The 10,000-nt window shown below is 38.3% G+C and overlaps 1 protein-coding gene across 2 annotated transcripts in view; it reads left to right on the top strand.

Annotated features, from left to right (window-relative positions):
• cers3a (ceramide synthase 3a) overlaps positions 1-10,000 on the top strand; it is a 38,794-nt gene that overhangs the window by 14,247 nt on the left and 14,547 nt on the right. For both annotated transcript variants that reach the window (XR_009821322.1, XM_062022433.1), the window contains one exon: positions 330-385. The gene's annotated coding sequence lies outside the window, so the exon portion shown is untranslated. The remainder of the gene's footprint in view (positions 1-329; positions 386-10,000) is intronic.

Genomic DNA, 10,000 nt, shown 5'->3' on the forward strand with positions numbered 1-10,000 from the left:
TAGGTAAACAAAAATATAGAATGTCAAATAAAATGCCCGCCTGCGTATTATTATTTTTTTCAATGTGTAAGACAATGCGGTGTCCCGTAAAGCAGTTATGCATGACGACAAAGCTCAGATTAGCATAATCAGCATCGAACCCAGCCAATCATAGCCCAGCGGTCATTAGTATTTTTCATGCCTGTTTAAGTCGCTAGGAAGCAAGGAAAGGAAAGGAGTGAGGTACGTAAGGGAGCGTCCGTGTTCATGTTGTGGGAGGGGGTGTGTCTTTGGACGTCTCCGTTGGTTTCAGTTGACATTGTCAACCTGCGAGTGTTTGCTCTCTGCAGATCCCCACCCAAGCTGGCGCGCGTCCATGTCCACCTGGAGGGAGCGTCGACGCAAGGTAGGATCACCTGTCTTACTTTCCCCACTTTCTCCTAAATGTCCAACCTTTTCACTTATGCATTCCTTTGGACATGTTCACTTATTTATTTACTCCTTTTCCCTTTTCAACGTCTTTATGTTTCCAAGGTCTACGTACTCTCAGTTTAAATGACTTTTTAAATATATGTACAAGTAATTGTTACTTTGTGATAGGAACTACTTTCTGTGTTGACATGAAAACAAGCGAGCAAGTCTTATCGCAGTGAGGACACTGTCAGGGACACTTTGTGTTCAGGCGGCCTTTGTTGTGTGAGAGAAACTTTATCAGCCACAATGAAAACAAGCTCTTTGTGTGCCCACGGGGCTGAGTTGTGTACTTCCTGGAGGGAACTCTGAGTGTGTGTGTGTGTGGAGGGGGGTTGGGGGGGATTGCACACAAAGACTGCGAGCCAACCTTACATCAAAAACACGTTATTTGTCCCACAATGTGGGGAAAAAAAACGTCTCTTGCGACCCTTTCTTCTTAACCAGAGTGACTTTTGTCCACCTCGGTAACCCAAAATGTTGAAAAAACCTTATATAAGTGTTATAATGAAGGCAACACATGTATTAAGTGTCTCTATTATCAATAATAGCCTACTATCAGAATGATGTGTCGCAGGCTGACGCAACTCCTCTTTGACAGGAATGTTGAAATTGAATATTTATTCTACACATTTTTACAACATTAAAAAACATTAGTAAAAAAGAGGCCGGCCGTCTTCTTCTAATGGATTTATTACAATCTTTGCAAGCCGGGTAATGTTTGCTGTGGTCTGGAACAATGCAGCCAGTATTACTTACAGATAATGTCATGTGACATGAAAAAACTAAACAAAAATACACAGAGGACATAAGTAAAGGAAATTAAAAGAGCTCAAATATACCTACAAACGAGGCGTAATGATGCAATATGTACATACAGCTAGCCTAAATAGCATGTTAGTATTGATTAGCTTGCAGTGACCAAATATGCCTGATTAGCACTCCAACAAGTCAACAAAGCTCACCTTTGTGCATTCACGCACAGCATAAAAGGTTTGGTGGACAAAATGAGACAAAGAAGGAGCGGCATGAAACACGTCTTTCTGTGGCAGGGTCGGAGAAAGTTGTACATGTAAACAAACTGTTTTGCGTCACAGTCCCCACAACTACGGTGAGTTCAAGGACCGACAAAATTAGTAGGGCAAAACGGCGCTCGCCAAACACTCTCATCAGTCGAGGATAAACACAAACATATTAAAAGAGTGGGATTTCTAACAATTAGGTAGATTTGTGTCATGTTTGTCCTCATGTTTGTCAGCCAATATTACATACAGATAATGTCATGAGACATGCAAAAAAAATAAAAATACACAGAGGACATAAGTAAAGGATATTAAAAGAGCTCAAATATACCTACAAACGAGGCATAATGATGCAATACGTACATACAGCTAGCCTAAATAGCATGTTAGCATCGATTAGCTTGCAGTGACCAAATATGCCTGATTAGCACTCCCAACAAGTCAATAACGTCAACAAAGCTCACCTTTGTGCATTCACGCACAGCATAAAACTTTTGGTGGACAAAATGAGACAAAGAAGGAGCGGCATAAAACACGTCTTTCTGTGGCAGTTGTACATGTAAACAAACTGTTGCGTCACAGTCCCCACAACTATGGTGAGTTCAAGGACCGACAAAATTATTAGGGCAAAACGGCGCTCACCAAGTACTCTCATCAGTCAAGGATAAACACGAACATATTAAACATTGGGGTTTTTAACAATTAGGGAGGTTTTTGTCATGTTTGTCCTCATGTTTGTCAGCCAATATTACATACAGATAATGTCATGAGACATGCAAAAAAAATAAAAATACACAGATGACATAAGTAAAGGATATTAAAAGAGCTCAAATATACCTACAAACGAGGCATAATGATGCAATATGTACATACAGCTAGCCTAAATAGCATGTTAGTATTGATTAGCTTGCAGTGACCAAATATGCCTGATTAGCACTCCAACAAGTCAACAAAGCTCACCTTTGTGCATTCACGCACAGCATAAAAGGTTTGGTGGACAAAATGAGACAAAGAAGGAGCGGCATGAAACACGTCTCTCGGTGGCAGCGTCGGAGAAAGTTGTACATGTAAACAAAATGTTGCGTCACAGTCCCCACAACTACGATGAGTTCAAGGACCGACAGAATTAGTAGGGCAAAACGGCGCTCGCCAAATACTCTCATCAGTCAAGGATAAACACAAACATATTAAACAGTGGGATTTCTAACAATTAGGGAGGTTTGTGTCATGTTTGTCCTCATGTTTGTCAGCCAGTATTACATACAGATAATGTGTCATGAGACATGCAAAAAAAAAAAAAAAATACACAGAGGACATAAGTAAAGGATATTAAAAGAGCTCAAATATACCTACAAACGAGGCATAATGATGCAATACGTACATACAGCTAGCCTAAATAGCATGTTAGCATCGATTAGCTTGCAGTGACCAAATATGCCTGATTAGCACTCCCAACAAGTCAATAACGTCAACAAAGCGCACCTATGTGCATTCACGCACAGCATAAAACATTTGGTGGACAAAACGAGACAACGAAGGAGTGGCATAAAACACTTCTCTCGGTGGCAGCGTCGGAGAAAGTTGTACATGTAAACAAACTGTTGCGTCACAGTCCCCACAACTACGGTGAGTTCAAGGACCGACAAAATTAGTAGGGCAAAACGGCGCTCGCCAAATACTCTCATCAGTCAAGGATAAACACAAACATATTAAACAGTGGGATTTCTAACAATTAGGGAGGTTTGTCTCATGTTTGTCCTCCTACAGAAACCATATTAAAACAAAACTTCTTTTTTTTTCTCTGTCTTCATACATTTTTGAAAAAGCTCCAGGGAGCCACGGATGTGGGATTTGCTGCGTTAGACTTTTGCGGCCTGTGGACCACAGTTGTGTGAGCCGCTAGTGTTGTGAAGACAACCCTGGAGGCGTTTAAACGTTTTTGGTGTTTACAGTCAACAGGTGTCCAATCCATGCAGGCCGTCACGTGCACGCTCATGGCGTGTTGATCAGTACGTTCTTTGCATGGAACCTAAAGGTACTCGCCAGTGAGTTAGCCATGGACTGTCAGCCCGTTGTCCTGCACAGCTCTTAAGGCGTCGTGAAGGGAAGTTTATTTCAGCATGGCCACACTAGCTAGCATTCCTTACACTTACAATTCAAAGGGTACACTATCCCTAATGCAACGTTAAGATTGACCAGGGATGTCCAAAGTGCGGCCCGGGGGCCATTTGCGGCCCGCAGGTCATTTTTTTAATGGCCCCACGGCCGATTTTAAAATACGATTAAAAAAAATTAAAAACATAAAAAGTGGTATGAAAGACCAAACAGGTGAAATGTAACAAGAAAATGTTGCAATGTTTACTCTAATAACACAAAGCTGCCATGCAGGCTGTTTCTTTCTTTAAAAAATAATAATGAATGAAAATCAATGTTTTTATGAATTATTGACCTATCCAAGGCTCCAATTACGTCACATTAAATATTGCACTTTGAGATATTTTTTGGGGAAAATGTTGCATATTTTGAGTTTGCCATATAAAAAATTGAGCTGTTTTTTTTTTTTTTTTTAAAGAAGGGCCTAAAACGAACAAACAATAAACATAAACAAAAATACAACGTATAATTGACGGACAGATCTGAAGTTGATCTCGAGATTATTGTGTTAAAAGTAAACCGTAAAAAAAATGTATAATTTATTTTTAACACTTTAATGAGTAGGACCCTTTTGGGTCCCCAATCATTTTTGTGTGATTTGTTTTTAAGTGTCATCGCTCAAAAAATAATAATGAATTAAAATCAATGGTGTTATGAGTTATTGACCTTTTTAAGGCTCCAATTATTATATAATCTCAAATATTCCACATTAAAATGTTACTGGGTGAAAATATTGCATATTTTGTGTTTTTTTCCATAAAAAAAAACAGGGTTTTCTTTGACAAAAAGAGCATACGACTTAAATCTTTGAAAACGTTATATTGACAGATAGACCTAATGTTGATCTATGGATTTAAAACTTGAATAATAATAAAAATAATAATACTGAATAATGACACATTTTTAATGTTTTTTTTTAACAAAACCCTTTGGGGTCCCTGGGATCAAGCCTGAGTGGAGGCCTAAATGTATATTTTTTATACATATATTGTATTGGTTTTTAAAATAAAAAAAATATCAAAATGTCCCCCGCTTGCTTTGATTTTTCAGTGGAAAAAGTTTGGACACCCCTGAGATTGACTATACACACTTACTCTTAGGACCTAAAAAGGACCCGCTCATAAAAGTGTCATTAGTCAGCAATATTTATTTTTTTTACTTTCAACACTTGAAATCTTTTAACAACTTCAGATTGATCTATTTTGATAACATTTACAGCTGGAAAATCACTATAGATTATATCTGTCTATTACCTGACCGCTTCTATGTTAGCTACCTCTCTTTGTTTATAATGTATATTCTCTACTGGATCTTATTAACTTAATAACTCTTTATTTTATGCTGCCCTTTTTTTTTTGCTGCAGCTGTTACATACACTGTAATACTGTACATGGTAATTGGGATTTGTTATATATTAGACTTAGACTAGACTTCCTTTTTATTGTCATTCAAATTAGAACTTTACAGCACAGATAAGAACGGAATTTCGTTACATAATATTGTATATATTATATAATAATGTAATATAATATTATAATATGTCATTATATACTGTATATATAATATGTAAGTATTACATACCGCATTTTTCCGAGTATAAGTCGCTCCGGAGTATAAGTCGCACCTGCCGAAAACGCATAATAAAGAAGGAAAAAAACATATATATAAGTCGCACTGGAGTATAGGTCGCATTTTTGGGGGAAATTTATTTGATAAAACCCAACACCAAGAATAGACATTTGAAAGGCAATTTAAAATAAATAAAGAATAGCGAACAACAGGCTGAATAAGTGTACGTTATATGAGGCATAAATAACCAACTGAGAACGTGCCTGGTATGTTAACGTAACATATTATGGTAAGAGTCATTCAAATAACTATAACATATAGAACATGCTATACGTTTACCAAACAATCTGTCACTCCTAATCGCTAAATCCCATGAAATCTTATACGTCTAGTCTCTTACGTGAAGGAGCTAAATAATATTATTTGATATTTTACGTTAATGTGTTAATAATTTCACACATAAGTCGCTCCTGAGTATAAGTCGCACCCCCGGCCAAACTATGACAAAAACTGCCACTTATAGTCCGAAAAATACCGTATATGTTATATTTTATATTGCTACTATGGTGCATTTTTAGTCTACTTTATACCTTTTTGTTTTCGCCCTCTTTTTGTGCCCTTGTTTGCATTATCCTTTCCATCCTTTGTAACTGAGCTACTGTGTGGAACAATTTCCCGCAAGGATCATTAAAGTTTGTCTAAGTCTAACATTTGTATTTTTTACGTGTTATGGCCTTTTGTCTAAAATAACAGATTTTTTCAAAATACAGTGGGACCTCAATTTACCAACTTAATTGGTTCTTAAAAAGGGTTTGAAAATCAAAAAGTTCATTATAGTGAAGCAAATTTCTTCTCAAGAAAAAATTTAAATATGAATAATAACGTGCATATTTAAGTGCAGGTTCGCACACTTTGAACACAACATAGTAAGTTGGTTCTTAAACCGGGTTTGAAAATCAAAAAGTTCATATAGTGAAGCAAATATCTCCCCAAGAAACAATGTAAATATGACTAATAACGTGCATGTTTTAGTGAAGGTTCGCACACCTTGAACACAACATAGTGCTTTACAGTACTCTGTCAAACATAACAAGGAGGTGATGGATCAACTTTATCTTTAATAATGTAAAACAGTGGTGTCAAAGTCAAGGCCCGAGGGCCAGATCAGGCCCGCGAATGAATTATCTATGGCCCCCGGGATGATATTTGATTAGTATTAAAACCGGCCCGCAGGCCACGGCACGCACCAATACTCCATCAGTGTTGGTGCTAGGAATTTTCAGGGGCCCCATCAAGTTATAAAAATGGGGTCCCACAATAAATTTTTGGGGTCCCTCTTTTTTGTAACGGTTTTGAAAACAAATGATAAATGTATGTATTATCCTGTTACATCTCACATTCTATATTGTGTTTTGGAAAAAAGGTTGTCATAAACGTTACTTAGATCATAAAAAAATAATAATCCCATTTTTATGCATATGTAAATGTATTCAGTTATAAACATTCATTCACTTTTTTCGTTCCTTCATGCATCTAAACTTCACCGCTGCCGGTATGTTTTTCTATATTTTTATTGTAATACTTCCAGAATGTGTTTGTTCTATTTTTGGCCAAAGTAAGACAAAGAAAACAATCTGAAGTTGTCTTTATTTTTTAGTTTTAATGCCATTATTTTAATAGTCCGGCCCGCGTGTGCACAGATTTTCCTCCATGCGGCCCCTGAGCTAAAATTACTTTTGACACCCCTGATCTAAAACATCAACTAGCTACTGTCCTCCTCTGCCAACACGTACACACACAGAAGTCCCTTTGGTGCCCTCACTAGCAATCAGCAATCACAGAAATCCTGAACTTTAACAACCGTATTGCTACAATAATAAAGATTTTAAAAAGTAAAATCCTAAAGAGGAGCTGACAAGAAAGGAGCAGACAGACAGAGGGAGAAAAGGGAGGGGCCGTGTGTGTGTGTGTGTGTGTGTGTGCTTCAAATAGGCGCCGCTGAACAAGGCGTAGCTCTTCTCCTCCGCTGTGAAAAAAGTCCGCTTTGGCATCTTTTCAAGAAAAGTCAGGTCTCATCACAGTTAAAACTTGCTGTGTCGATTCTTCCATACTTGTGAGCGCCATTTAGTCTTTTGTTTAACTCCACGGTGATTCCCGCCATCTTTCCACGCTGCTCCGTTGTCTTTCAGGACTTGTTGAATTAGCAAAATGAACAAAACTTGTCAAAAGGCGAAAAAACACAGACAAGGCACCAGAGGTGGGTAGTAACGCTCTACATTTATTACTCCGTTACATCTACTTGAGTAACTTTTGGGATAAATTGTACTTCTAAGAGTAGTTTTAATGCAACATACTTTTACTTTTACTTGAGTATATTTATAGAGAAGAAACGCTACTTTTACTCCGCTCCATTTATCTACATTCAGCTCGCTACTCGCTACTGATTTTTATCGATCTGTTAATGCCCGCTTTGTTTGTTTTGGTTAGTCAGACAGACCTTCAAAGTAGGATCTATGCATGACTCCATTTCACCAATCCAACAGAGCCAGGTGGTCACATGATTAACTACACACAAAGTTTCAGCGGCAAACAACAACAACAATGGCAGAGACAACAACGAACGCAAACACTCCTGGCCTCACATAAAATCGATGTTCACGCTTCAGACAACCAAAAAAACAGTTATGTAATGCGTTGTCGTATGTGTCTCCCCCAAACAAGTGGACATTTCAGCTTAAATGAACTCAACGTCAAATTTGAGGAAGCACATCGCGATAAGTAACCTTAGTAGATATTTTGGCTGTCACCGTAGGCTGATGTTAGCTTCCCTGTTATGAATCACTGTCAAATGTACATCGTGTGGGGACATTTATTAACGTACTGCAGCCTCATAGACACACACACACACACACACTCACGCAAACACCAATCAGAAATGCACAGTGTGTTCCCAGGTGCAGCCCACACCTATCAGTTTATGGTTTGCGTAAAGGCTAACTTGTTATTTTCCTTTGTAATCTCTGCCTACTGAGCCTATGGTGCTGTTAAGTTATTGTGGCTCAATTTGCCTTAATTTTTTTTCTTTTAATGTATTATTATTTAATATATATTATTGTTTTAGTTGCTTAAAGGCCTACTGAAACCCACTACTACCGACCACGCAGTCTGATAGTTTATATATCAATGATGAAATCTTAACATTATAACACATGCCAATACGGCCGGGTTAACTTATAAAGTGACATTTTAAATTTGCCGCTAAACTTCCGGTTCGAAACGCCTCTGAGGATGACGTATGCGCGTGACGTAGCCCGGGGAACACGGGTATGCCTTCCACATTGAAGCCAATACGAAAAAGCTCTGTTTTCATTTCATAATTCCACAGTATTCTGGACATCTGTGTTCGTGAATCTGTTTCAATCATGTTCATTGCATTATGGAGAAGGAAGCTGAGCAAGCAAAGAAGAAAGTTGTCGGTGCGAAATGGACGTATTTTTCGAACGTAGTCAGCCACAACAGTACACAGCCGGCGCTTCTTTGTTTACATTCCCGAAAGATGCAGTCAAGATGGAAGAACTCGGATAACAGAGACTCTAACCAGGTGGACTTTTGACTTCGATACACAGACGCCTGTAGAGAACTGGGACAACACAGACTCTTACCAGGATTACTTTGATTTGGATGACAAAGACGCAGACGTGCTACTGTGAGTATGCAGCTTTGGCTTCTAAACATTTGATCGCTTGACCGTATGTGCGCAACTTTTTTTTGCGTATGTACGTAACTTTTTTAAAATATATAAGCTTTATGAACCTTGGGTTAGGTGAACGGTCTTTTGGGCTGAGTGATTGTGTGTGTTGATCAGGTGTTTGAATTGTATTGGCGTGTTCTATGGAGCTAGGAGCTAGCATAGGAGCTAGGAGCTAGCATAACAAACACGCAGGTGTTTTTATGCAGGATTAATTTGTGGCATATTAAATATAAGCCTGGTTGTGTTGTGGCTAATAGAGTATATATATGTCTTGTGTTTATTTACTGTTGTAGTCATTCCCAGCTGAATATCAGGTCACCCCCGGCTCTCACAGCATCTTCCCTATCTGAATAGCTTCAACTCCCCACTAGTCCTTCACTTGCACTTTACTCATCCACAAATCTTTCATCCTCGCTCAAATTAATGGGGAAATTGTCGCTTTCTCGGTCCGAATCTCTCTCACTTCATGCGGCCATCATTGTAAACAATAGGGAACTTTGTGTATATGTTCAACTGACTACGTCACGCTACTTCCGGTAGGGGCAAGCCTTTTTTTTATCAGATACCAAAAGTTGCAATCTTTATCGTCGTTGTTCTATACTAAATCCTTTCAGCAAAAATATGGCAATATCGCGAAATGATCAAGTATGACACATAGAATAGATCTGCTATCCCCGTTTAAATAAAAAAAATTCATTTCAGTAGGCCTTTAAGAGATATTCCTGGCTCTAAATTTGCTCATTGTTATTTTCATGTTTTTGTGCATTATTTGTTGCCGTCATCATTAAACGAACAGGTTACTCATCAGTTAAAGATTAAAGATTAAACTCAGTACTTGAGTAGTTTTTTCACAACACACTTTTTACTTTTACTCAAGTAAATATTTGGGTGACTACTCCTTACTTTTACTTGAGTAATACGTCTCTAAAGTAACAGTACTCTTACTTGAGTACAATTTCTGGCTACTCTACCCACCTCTGCAAGGCACACACGCTGAAGCGCTGAGAAGTGAAGAGTAGTGTACTGGGCGGCAAGTGACGTGGAGGACTCCGCC

The sequence above is a fragment of the Entelurus aequoreus genome, linkage group LG02 (assembly GCF_033978785.1).
Source record: "Entelurus aequoreus isolate RoL-2023_Sb linkage group LG02, RoL_Eaeq_v1.1, whole genome shotgun sequence".
NCBI lineage: Eukaryota > Metazoa > Chordata > Actinopteri > Syngnathiformes > Syngnathidae > Entelurus > Entelurus aequoreus.